This window comes from Canis lupus, chromosome 19, assembly GCF_048164855.1.
Source record: "Canis lupus baileyi chromosome 19, mCanLup2.hap1, whole genome shotgun sequence".
In the NCBI taxonomy this organism is placed as follows: Eukaryota; Metazoa; Chordata; class Mammalia; order Carnivora; family Canidae; genus Canis; species Canis lupus.
In genome coordinates this window covers 12,003,853-12,017,132 of record NC_132856.1, presented here as the reverse complement: position 1 = coordinate 12,017,132, position 13,280 = coordinate 12,003,853, and the positions used below count along the sequence as shown (strand labels likewise).

At 37.2% G+C, this 13,280-nt stretch overlaps 1 protein-coding gene and 1 long non-coding RNA gene across 8 annotated transcripts in view; one reads left to right on the top strand and one right to left on the bottom strand.

The window, feature by feature from the left end:
- Positions 1-13,280, top strand: part of GRM7 (glutamate metabotropic receptor 7) — an 849,841-nt gene that overhangs the window by 629,063 nt on the left and 207,498 nt on the right. The window lies entirely within an intron of this gene.
- The window catches only part of LOC140611228 (uncharacterized), a 28,960-nt gene continuing 19,995 nt past the window's right edge, over positions 4,316-13,280 (bottom strand). Inside the window, exon 3 of the long non-coding RNA XR_012012519.1 lies at positions 4,316-4,935. This is a non-coding gene — a long non-coding RNA (uncharacterized lncRNA). The remainder of the gene's footprint in view (positions 4,936-13,280) is intronic.

Here is a 13,280-nt window from a genome sequence, read left to right as displayed (position 1 = left end):
GTCCTAAGAAGCTCCGAGAAAATGTATGATATGCTGGTATTTATCCAGAAAAATTATTCTCTTCTAGTCAATAAATAGTTACTGCTATCCAAGTAGGTGAGGATATTGGTTGTAATAAACCACAGACAGAATGTAAGGTCATTATATTTACTGTAGTAGTAAGTGAATATTCAACAATATTCATTTTGATTCCAATGCAGTTCTTGATATGTGATAAATCCCATTTTACAGATGAAACTCTGAGAGTTCACATAACTAGATACAGTCCATTCAGTGTTACAGTAAATTATGATTTGTGATACTCAGTTTAAATTTCTGCCCCACTTCTGTGCCCATACAAAAGTAATAACTAATATATGTAATTTGTTCTATGGAGGATATTACTATGCTTAAAACAATGCTGTATCTAATTAGCATCAGAGGGAGTGTCTAGAAAGCAGGGCAGGATCAGGGAAATACAAATCAAAACTACAATGAGATACCACCTCACACCAGTGAGAATGGGGAAAATTAACAAGGCAGGAAACAACAAATGTTGGAGAGGATGCGGAGAAAAGGGAACCCTCCTACACTGTTGGTGGGAATGTGAACTGGTGCAGCCACTCTGGAAAACTGTGTGGAGGTTCCTCAAACAGTTAAAAATAGACCTGCCCTACGACCCAGCAATTGCACTGTTGGGGATTTACCCCAAAGATACAAATGCAATGAAACGCCGGGACACCTGCACCCCGATGTTTCTAGCAGCAATGGCCACGATAGCCAAACTGTGGAAGGAGCCTCGGTGTCCAACGAAAGATGAATGGATAAAGAAGATGTGGTTTATGTATACAATGGAATATTACTCAGCTATTAGAAATGACAAATACCCACCATTTGCTTCAACGTGGATGGAACTGGAGGGTATTATGCTGAGTGAAGTAAGTCAGTCGGAGAAGGACAAACATTATATGTTCTCATTCATTTGGGGAATATAAATAATAGTGAAAGGGAAAACAAGGGAAGGGAGAAGAAATGTGTGGGAAATATCAGAAAGGGAGACAGAACGTAAAGACTGCTAACTCTGGGAAACGAACTAGGGGTGGTAGAAGGGGAGGAGGGCGGGGGGTGGGAGTGAATGGGTGACGGGCACTGGGTGTTATTCTGTATGTTAGTAAATTGAACACCAATAAAAAAAAAAAAAAAAAAAAAGAAAGCAGGGCAGGATAAAACCATTCAGGGCTACCAGTTGCTCTTTAGGGACAAGTAAATCTCCCATATCGTTATTTTTTTTTTATTCTTTCTAAATATTTTTATTTATTTATTTAGAGAGTGGGGAAGGTGAGAAGAGGGATAGAAGGAGAGAGAGAGAGAGAGAATCTCAAGCAGACTACGCACTGAGCCTGGAGCCTAGGTGGGGCTCAGTCTCATGACCCTGACATTGTGACTTGACTCTAAATCAAGAGTCCTATGCTTAACTGACTGTGGCACTCAGACGTCCCTCCCATATCATTATTTTGGACAAAATCAAACAGCCTTAAGAATTCTAAAATTCATTAGCAAATGAAGACTTCCTACTGAAAGACAGAGATGAGATAAAGTTCATCTTCCTTATTTGCCTCTATCATCTCCCCACTATGTAGCTTCTCATTGCCATGGGAACAAATGGAAAGTACAGCAACTTGTTAGATGACAAAGGCCTCCCCACCAAGAACAAAAAAATAATTATTTCCTCCAATTTTCCTGAAACATCTCTGCACATCAACATCAAATGTAATACATTTCAGTTCTTTCCACTTCCAGAAACATTCTAGACAAATCACTCACCATTTGGCACATCTCTGGTAATTATTCCTTTTTTTTTTTTTTTTTAACCAATTATGCTGGAAACATCTTTTAATCATCCACTACAGAGTGGATCCTCCACTTGGTAGTATACCGCATATACTCTCTGTATATGGTGTTAATACAGTGTATTAAAGATGATTATTTTTGTGTGTTAGCAGGGATTGGAAATGTCCGCATGTTTGTCATTGTTTGCTAAATCCTCTAAGTCAATTGCTAATTATAAGAGCTTGTAACTTTAGGGACTTAGCTGATGAATCCAATTGAACTGTCAGCTTTTTCAGGCTAGACTGGATATATGAAGAATCTCCATCCTAATTGCTTTAATTAATGAATGCTGAAATAAGGCAGCCCATAGAGAGAATGCTGCAAGATCTTTACAGCATGATTGCCACACATGGTAACAGACTAACAATAATCTGCTCTTGATGAGCACTTGGAATGTCAATTGCTGCACTTTTATGGGATACCTATCATTCCATAATGCATGGGGATAAAAAGAAAGTGCCTGACATGTCCCCAATTCTGGAAGGGCTTATAATTTTATTGAGAAACAAGCCTCAAATGTATGAAACAAGTTGCGAATAAATAGAATTTTATGGTAAAATAATTTTAGTGAAAAGAGATATCATTTTCAGAGTAGGGTTGCTTCATAAGCATTTTATAGCCACAGGGGCTTGGGAGGGCATTTAAGGAGAGACCAGGGCCCTTTTACCTGAATCAGATGGTTCACCCTGTTCTTGGTAGTTTTAAGTAAGCACCTTTGCCACAAACATTTTTACCTCATAACTAACCGGCTATAAGGCAATTTTGCTGTAAAATATAAAATAACACAAAAAAAGAGCATTGATTAAAAAGGGCATAGTGAAACATAAAAGGTGAATAGTTTATGGCAAAATACAAAATGCTTGAATACATTTATAATGTATAGTATAGTTTCATGGCACTTCTGCACAAATAACTGATTTTATTTTATGGATTATACCTAAGTGCTCATCTTCACAGTTGTTTGTTCATAGTAGTATACTTTTTTTTTTTTTTTTTTTTTTTGGTAATTGATTTGTCTCCTTATTCAGCATTGTACTTTTTGTTTTTCCACTAAAATGTCTTCCTTTGTTAAGAGAGTTACCAGTGTCCAGATACTGATGTGTACTTGTCACTGGGCTTTATACTGTATCATGAAAGCCTTACTCACTGTGGTTTTTTCCTTGGCATACTGTCACATGTCCACTGATGGACATTGCAACATTCTATCGGAAATGTGGGTTCAAACCTGTGCACCACAGTGAAGATCATTATGGGAGCTAGGATAAATATAACATTAAAAAGTGGAGAAATGAAACCAAACTCAACCAGTGATTTTTTTTTTTCTCTTTTATGGCAAAATTACCATACGGCCTGTTAGTCATGCAACAAAAGTATTTGTGGTGAAAATGCTTGCGGCAAAGATGTCTATGGGAAAGATGCTTGTGATGAAAATACCCAACAGAGGTTCAGCCACTCTGCTTAAAACTGCCAAGTTCTTGTATATGAAGGTGACCCAGCAGTGACATGTCACCCCATTGATTGCCAAGGTTGATTTGAGTGATCTGACTGGCTAGGCAGGTGTCCTCTTTCTCCCTCACTGCTCTAAGTGTGTCCCTCCCAAAGCTGCAGGCTCAGGCAAAGAGGACAACCATCACCAAAAGAGGAGGACTATTCTTCAGTCAAGGGAATGTGAGTAGCTGTGCTCTCCTGCTAGAACCTCCAAACAAGCTCTCAAGGAAGGTCCATTTGTAGAACACAAGGTAGTCAAGCTTCCAAGACTCCAGACACATCCAAGTGAGGCACTGCATGCGGCAGTCTGCCTTTCTTTAAAACAAAACAAAACAAAACAAAACAAAACAAAACAAAAACTGCCAAGTTCTTTCCTCCATCATTGTACTTATCCTTCTCTATGTGAGGAATGTTCTTTCCCTAGATCTTCAAACATCTGCCTTCTTCTCTCCACTTTAGATCTGAGCTCTAAAATTAGGCTCAGAAAGTCATCTCTCTATCAGCGTATCTAAAGGGACACACCATCCCTCTCATACATTGTACGTTTTTCATTGCTATTCTTCGAAACCCCCTTCTATGGTGTGAGCTTCTATGAGCAGAGACTTGTTTTACCCATCATTGAAGCACAAGAGCCTGACAGTTCATGGGCATTTTAAAAACATCAGTTGAATAAATGATTTGTCAGATAAGGATATTTTACTGGTAGCAGCAGGGATTGACTCTGGTTAATTTAACCAAAGGGGAGTTACATGAAGTTTTCTTTTGTAAGGTTGGAGAACCAGGCTGGGGAACAGGCAGGAAACAGTCTAGTCTAGAGACCTTGGAGATGAGAACTGCAGCAGAGAGCTCATGACGGGAGCATCTGGTCAAGACACAGCTGTGGGGTCAGTTAACACAAACTGCATATGGTCCTTGAACACTTAGGGGACCTTTATTTCCACAAAGAAATATGAGCAGATACGAATCAAACAAAATTCTGACAGAGAAAGCAGATACAATACCATGTGTTTGTATTATGGGGGAAGCAGCTTCTGGGAAAACATGCACCATTCTCCAAAGATTGGTCACCTGAAGGACAGCCATGGTTCTGATAAGGCGTGTAAACTAATTGAAGCCAATGAAACTATCAACAGATAAAGGCTGAGGCCAAGTTCCCTTATAAGGCATAATGCAATTGGAGAACTGGTGTAGTTCCACTAACTTTAGATACTCGGGACAGATGAAGCAAACCTGCATTGACTATTACCATATAGTTAATTACGATTGACAAAGCACTATGTTATTGCAGTTGTTTTGGTTCTTTTTTTTTTTTTTTAAAAATACTTATTTTCAGTCTTCTGTGTATTTTGTTTTCTTAAAGAACTCATAGTGTACAAGGTAGGGTTCAGTTTTCTTTCAAACAAGGTAGTAATTTCTAATATACTTATGCCTCAAGTTGGTCAGGAAAGATACACAATTTCTGGTTAACATTTGCTTGCTCAATACTTATTTCCATTCTTCTAGTGACAGCTCTTTGATTTTTCCTTTGGGAAAATCACTCCTCTTCCCATATCCTCATCCACGAATAGATTTTAGTATCTGAGAACAGAAACAGACCATATGTATTATTTTCTTACATACAGTATTCAAAACTAAGGCACTATTTTGAGAGACTAGGGGCTGAAAGCTGTGGCTTGCATTTTTTTTCCCTCTCAGATACTTGTTAAGCAATTAATCCTGGCCAATCTGGTGGTTAGAGGTGGGGAGGCCTCTAGCTGTAGTGAGACCTTCAAAACCAGAATATGTGGGCTAGCCTTTCAGTGATAAAATAGCATTAGAAGTGGAGATCACATTTACAATTAGCCCTGTGGGAAAAATATAAAGAAAGTGAGGCTTAAACCTGGAAATAATCAATAACAATTGAGATATTGGGGAGAAGGCAGTGATCTGTGCCATGAAGTTATATTTCTTTAAATATTCAAGTGATGCCTTATTTTTAAATGTGAACACAAAGAACTTATGTTCAACAAATATTTCTACACTAAAGAATATTAGTATATAATTTTACATGCATATATATATATATTTACACATACACAGAGAATTATAAAAAGGGGTTAATTTGTTATATACTACTCTAAATACTTATAAATGAATTCCTTACAGCTGTTTACTCTTGATAATGAGCAATATGATGGTGAGGCTGGAATGTATTTCTAAGGGTATTCTTAGGCATCTATGTTTGGCCAGTTTTCATTTTCATGGATTGAAAAGTTGTTTTTGGAAAAGTGGCATTTCCCTTGAGAGAATTAGGAAAATGAAACAAATTCAGAATTTACAAAATCTTGGGAAGGCAGCAGTAACGTCATATTAAAGTCAGCTCAGAATATTTCTGTGAATTTGCAATGCATTTATTGAGCTCTTGCTACATGCCCCGTTCCACCTCCACTTGACAGTATATCTGCATTGGCATGCCAAGTCTGAAAGAGGCACTACATTGGACTTCTCTCTTCCATATTAGGCAGATTGAACCTGTGCTCTGATAAACCATTTCATAATGGGCTTGGACTATAATCTCTTCTCCCTTTGGAGGGAAGAATATTTACCCAAATTAATTAAGCCCAGGAAATGATGGTCTTAAGACCAACCTAACAAAATCTTAGTAGCACTTCAGAAAACCTTAACTGAGAAGGCAACCACAGTTCACTTCTGAGTATATGACAAGTAGGGCCAGGCATACATGTTCAACTGCAGAGATTTTCCTTAATATTAAGAGAGACCTCCTGAACTTGCTTATCAGGGGATAAGAACAAGATCAGGTGAAAGGAAAGCGTATGGAATCATGGAGGATTTGAAAAGCCAAAACCCCAGTTGGGCTCATGGATTACAAACCATTTTGGAAGAAGAGAGCTAGACTAGATTACTTTTTTGTATGATTCCATCCATACTGGACAAATTATGAAAGAATGCCGGTATCATCTCTACTATTTATTGTTTCCTTTTTTAGCCACAATAAATCCACAATAAAAAAAAATGTGTTAAATATATCTTGCTTACATTGATTTTCTGAGACTTTCTTTGATTGCTTATTCTTCTTCCGTCTCTCTAAATGAGAGCTATAAATTCTTTTGATGACCTTAACTTGTTTTCCCCTCCAAGAATCATTTCAGAGTTCAGTCATCCTGACCCTCTCTCTCTTACCATCTTGGATTTTGTAATTCCTCCTCCCCGCAGCCCTCCCCACCTTCCTATCCCCTGAATATGCCTTTTGAACATCCAGGCTCGCCAGGGACTATCCTGTGCAGCCAATGTGATTCTTTTAAATCCCCACCTTTATTTCTCATCAGGGTTGTCCATACCATTTACACAGGAAAGCTCCCTCAGGAAGGCAAAATGGTGTTGGCCTAAATTATAGCTGTATTCTCAGTGCCTGTTACATTCCCTGCAGCATAAAAGGTGCTCAACGCAGATTGAATTCGTGAATGAGCAAATAAGTAACTGAATAGTGTTGGCTGGGGAACCTTGTAGCCAGTGTCTCTTGGATACAAATGAATTCAGTGCCATTGTGGTCAGTCTTCTTCCCTTGCAGACAACAGAAACAGACTCAGGTTAGATTAGGTAAAATAAAGGAAGTTATAGGGAGGAGATGGGTTGTCAGGGATAGTTAGGGGACAGGTCAGTTTGGTTCTGCTACATGTTTTTGTGCAGCTCATGCACTAAGAATTTTTACATTTAAAAATAGTTGAAAAAATCAAAAGAATAGTATTTCATGACATGGGAAAACTATGAAATTCAAGTTTCAGTGTTCCTAAATAAAGTTTTATTGAACACAGCCATGCCCATTTGTTTATGTATTTCCTATGGCTGTATTTGCATCACAACAGCACAATGGAGGACTTGTGACTGACACATTAGCCAGCAAAGCTTAAAAAATTCACTACCTGGCCCTTTACAGGAAAAAGTTTGCCAGTTCCTAACTTAGCTCATGATATCCAAGCTGGGCAACCAGAGCTTAGAAAATTCAGAAACCAGGGAACTATTGGGGATCCAGATAGCAGAAAGAAAGAGACTGGCATTTAGGGTGCCACCATCAGACTAAATCTGTTCCCCCTCATCATGATTTCATTGAGCTCTATTTTCAAATTCTAGAAAAAGTGAGCCTAAAGGGCCTTGCTTAGGTTACATGCCCACTCGTTGACTGTAGGGATGGGAATGGAGGAAACCTTGATTAATGTCTCCATCATATAGAAACTTAGCAAAAAGAGCAGATGTTCACTACAGTACTTGAAAGCGATGCCAAGATAAAATCATAGCTGAACCTGTTCCCATATCCTTCCAAAGATAAACAAGCTGTTTGCTACCTGGTCACATTCAGAGGCTGCTGAGCAGTGGTAGGCACACACATGACACTGTGACCTCTTGTCATTAAGATTGAGTGGCCTCCTCATTACCTAGTGTGTTCTCATTCATCATAAGTGTCAACTTTCATCCCTTCAGCTGCATTTTGCCTAAGATGATCGTACCTACTGATGCACCATCTCATGCCAAAGTAGCAGAGCACCAAAGGAAGCAGGGGTACTTAAAAAAAAAATTACTTTTATTTTTCCAATCAAGTTTTAGAACTGCTGTAAATCACCTTTTAATGAAGCTAAACTGGAGATGTCTAAATAAGGCTTCAAAGGAATCAGTGCCTGTCTGCAGAGGTGAAAGAAGGTGGCCCTGGGGAGAATGAGGCTTATCAGCATCATGTCTTCAGTGTGTGTCCAGCTTCCACCCTCACGAGTTATTGCCATGAAATTAAGAGCACCAATCAGTGACCACAGAAAGGCCTATGAACAGCAGTTTTCAGCACAAAAACCATTTTACTCTTGTTCTTGTGAGAAGCTCATGTTAAGCAAAGTTAGAAGATGTAGGCAGTGCCCAAACCTGAAAAATGTGAAATTCAATTTTACTAAAAAAGTTAAGTGTAATAAAAAGTTAAGAGGTTGGTAAATTACCTTTCAGTGTGAGGGTCAGTTTCTCCCCCCATTCCTCCCAAAAAGATACAACTTCTCTAAAGCTCATATGCAATAGTTGGAGAGAATGAGTCTGCATGTATATGTGTGAGCAAGCACATGTGTGTCTTGTACATAATGATGTAAAACATGTGGCATTTGATGTGAATGTACCATAACTCATCCTTTGTTTTCTTTGTTTCTGAATTCCTGAAGAAGAGAAACACTTCCAGTATCTTTTTATGGGAGGAAGTGAATATACATCTGTATGAGGGGGTATCTTTTTGTCTTGGATTTTCTTGTTTATTGATTTATTTGTTGTTGTTTTCATTTGGATGTTTTTGAACAGAGGAGGATCTTTTGAAAATTCGAGGGATTGATGCAAGAGTGTTTTTAGGTATCATTCCGTCAAATCAAGGATATGAAAGGAAGTATAAAGCTCTTTCAAAGCTAGCAATTGAGACTGAGGGAAATATTTTTACCCAGCTTAGAGCACACTTGGAAGAGGCTTCAGCAGCTACTACTCTGAAGAGAAGCTAAGTTAGACATTCCAGAAAAGGTTGGGAGACAAGAAGGGAGCCATGTGACTGTTAAGTCTGGACTCAGAGGATGTCCTTCCCCTCCCAGACACTAGAAGGAGTCGCTGTGTTTAAAAAACTCATCAATGTGACAAAGGCAGGAATACTAATTAAGTGTTTTTAGCATAATAGAAAATCAATTTTAATTGTCCCAAATGGAACTATTGTTTACAGTTACAGATGGCTGCCAGGCAGTACCTGGAGAAAATAAATGAGTCTAGGGAGTAGGGAATTGCTTTTAATTCCTAGGAGCATTTCAGGGAAGGCGTTAGAGAATTCAACTTGAGGGTTGTTGTACAGAAAACAGATTACCTATAAAGTCTGCAAAGTGGTGTTTTTCATTAGGACAATGAAGCCAGGGGCGTCATCTGTTTCCACATTCTCTTCTCCCTCCTGGTGTTTCCCCAGGATGAGTGCATACTCAGAAGAGTTGTTACCACATGGATCAAAAGCAAAACCATTATATAAATATAATGAATCACTCTCTTATATACCTCTGCCAAATAAAATAAAGTCTTAAAAAAAAAAGAATAATGAAATGGATGCCCAGCTATCTTGCACCTACCTTTGCAAATTAACATTGCCTTCTTTTAGTGAGCCTGTGAAGACCACACTCAGTCCTCAAGGCATACCTCAAAGAGTACCTCTGTCCTGATCCCTTCCTTTACTGGATATTCTTTTGATTCTCTGAATTTCCAGAGCATAGCGGGTCTATAGTAAAAGAAAGCTTTTACTTCAGGTCTTCATCCTTCCTATCTATAGTTGTATGCATATTTATCTCTCAACTAGTCTAGAAATTTCTCAAAAACAATACTTCATTTTAGTAATGAGCTAAGCCCAGCTCTTCACTCCTTATTGTGTGCCTTGAGTGACTGACTTAGTTTCCTCAGCAATAGCATGGGGTTAGTGAGACTGTCTGGGGTGAGTATTAATAAGTTATTCTAAATGAAGCTTCTAGCAAAAGCTTTCATGTATACTTTGAACTCAAAGCAGTTGCTAATACTATTTTATATTGGATTATAATTGACATATAAATTACTTTCAGGTATATAAGAGAGTGATTCATTATATTTATATATTATGAAATGTAAAAATATATCTAGTTAACCTGTATCACCACTGAAAGTTATTTCATTATCATTGACTATATTCCCTCTACTATACATTACATCCTAGTGAGTTGTTTATTTTATAACTGGAACTTTGTACCTTTTAATCCCCTTCACTTGTTTTGCTTATCCCCCAGCCACCTTCCCCTACCTCCTTTCTGGCAACCACTAGTTTCTTCTCTGTATCTAGAAGCTGGTTTTTGTTCTATTTGTTTGTTTTGTGTTAAAGATTCCACCTGTAAGTGTAACCATACAGCATTTGTCTTTCTCTGACTTAATCTCACTTAACATAATAACCTGTAGGCATATCCATTTGCCAAAAATGGCAACGTTTCATTCTTTTTGTCTTGCTATAGAATATCCCCCGTGTGTGTGTGTGTGTGTGTGTGTGTCCCCTTCTTGCCTCTTTTCCACCTTCTTCAAGAATGTCTATCTTAGCTTTTCCTCCTCAAAACACACACATACCACATCTTATTTTTAGACTCATCTATTGATAAGCCCTTAGCTTGCTTCCATATCTTAGCTTAGCTATTGTGAATAATGCTGCAATGAACATAGTGGTACATAAATCTTTTCAAATTAGTGTTTCCATTTTCTTAGGGTATATACCCAATATTAGAATTAAAGGATCATATGGTAGTTTTTTTTTTTTTGAAGAATCTCCATATTGTTTTTCCACAGTGGTTGCATCAATTTACATTCCCACCAACAGTTTATGAAGGTTCCTTTTTTTCACATCCTCACCAACACCTCTTATTTTTTTTTAATTTATTTTAGCCATTCTGACAAGTGTGAGGTAATATCTCATTGTGATTTTGATTTGCATTTCCCTGATGATTAGTGATATTGAGCATCTTTTCATGGGTCTATTGGCCATCTTTATATATTCTTTAAGAAAAAAATGTTTATTTAGATCCTCTGCCCATTTTTTAATCAGTTTTTTTGTCCTTGCATTTTGTGAGTTCTTTATATATTTTGGATATCAACACCTTATTGGATATATCATTTGCAAGCATCTTCTTCCATTCAGTGTCTCTTTATTTTGTTGATGGTTTCTTTCATTTGCTGTGCATAAGGTTTTTTAGTTTGATGTACTTCCATCTGTTGACTTTTGCTTTTGTTGCCCTTGCTTGAGGAGATAGATTGAAAAGAAAATGTTGCTTAGATTGGCATCACAGAACTTACTGTCTATGTTTTCTTCTAGGAATTTTATGATTTTAGGTATTACATTTAAGTTTGTAATCCTGAGTTTATTTTTGTATGAGGTATAAGAAAGTGTCCAGTTCATTCTGTTGCATGTAGTTGTCCAGTTATCATTTATTGAATAGACTGTTTCCATTTTATGTTCTTGAGTCCTGTGTAGTAGATTAATTGACCATATAAGTGTGAATTTATTTCTGGACTCTGTTCTGTTGTGTCTGTCTTTGTGCCAGTACCATACTCTTTTGATTTTGATTATTACAGCTTTGCAGTATGTCTTGAAATCTGGGAATGTGATACCTCCAGGTTTGTTCTTCTTTCTCAAGTTTGGTTTTGATTGGTTTTGCTGTTTGGGGTCTTTTGTGGTTCCACAAAAATTTTAGCACTATTTGTTCTCATTTTGTGAAAAATGATACTGTTTTTTTGCTAGGATTGCACTGAATCTATAGATTGCTTTGGGTAGTGTGGACATTTTACAATATCAATTCTTCTAACCTATGAGCATGAAATATCTTTTCATCTGCTTGTGTCATCTTCAATTTCTTTTATCAGTGTTTTACAACTTTTGGAGTACAGGTCTTTCACCTCTTTGGTTAAATTTATTCATAGGTATTTTATTCTTTTTAATACAATGGAAGTGGAAATGTTTTCTTAATTTCTCTTTCTGATAGTTTGCTATTAATGTGTAGCTGCAGTGCAACAGACCTCTGTATGTTAATTTGTATCCTGCAAATTTACTGTATTTATTAGTTCTATTTCATTTTTTGAGGAGTCTTCAGGGTTTTCTGTATACTATGATGTCATCTGCAAATAGTGACAGTTTTACTTCTTCCTTTTCAATTTGGATGCCTTTTATTTCTTTTTCTTATCTAATTGCTGTGGCTAGGACTTCCTATATTATGTTAAATAGAAGTGTTTAGAGTGAATATCTTTGTATTATTTCTGATCTTAAAGGAAAATCTTTCAGTTCTTCATCATTGAGTAAGGTGTTAGGTGTGGGTTTGTCATATATAGCCTTATTTTGTTGAGGTATGATCCCTCTGTATCCATTTTGTTGAGAGTTTTTTATCATTAAAGGATGTTGAATTTTGTCAAATGATGGGGGGCTGTTGCATTCATGTAGATGATTATATGATTTTCTATCCTTTGGTTCATTAGTGGTATATCATGTTGATTGGTTTATGGATGTTAAAGCATCCTTGCATTCTTGAGTTGAATCTCACTTTAATGTATTGTTGAATTTAGTTTGCTACTGTTTTTATTATATTTTTGTCTCTTTTCTATGAAGAAATAATTTTAGCATATCACATACAAAAATATATAATACTAATGCAAAATCCTAGGGAGGGACAAAAATGAGTTGAAGATAGAGGCTCACTCTAGATTACTTTCAATATAGGTTGGCTTAAAGCAGTAATTAGAAGGATCTCTTGCATCAGAACTTGTATATATTGCAGATTCTTACTGAATGGTATTTTCTGGAATCTGCCTCTTTAATAAACTTTGCAGGTAACTCTGGTGAAAGCTAAATTTTGAGAATTTTGGTCAAAGAAAAATGATCAGTCCTGAATTTACTAAGTGGTGAAGCCCAGCTATTGTCTCTGATATGCCAATGTGTGATGTTTCACTTCTTTCCTCATCAGAGTTTTCTTGGTTGGTTTGCCTATGGCCAGTCAGTGCCCCATTACTATTTCTGTACATTACAGTAAGGATAATTGATTTTTCAGAGTGTGTTCTGAAGTTCTTGAATGCTGCTCTCAGGACTCCCCTGAAAGTCCTATAGGGCCGTCTTATTTGCAGAATTTATTAATTAATATAAATCACTGTGTGGTACAACCTAAATCCAGAGTGAGCCTGACTTTGATGTAAGTACAGACCATGATTAAAGGAGCCAGTGAGACCTTTTGCCCAATGTGCCACTCACTCAGTGGAATACTTACCATAAGACATAAGCACTTAATATTATTCTCCAGAGTCCTTTTCAGTGAAACTTTGCTTTGTTTGAGGATATCTACTGTATCAGACAGACCTGGGTCTGTTTTTGTGGAGCTTAGGGAAGTTAT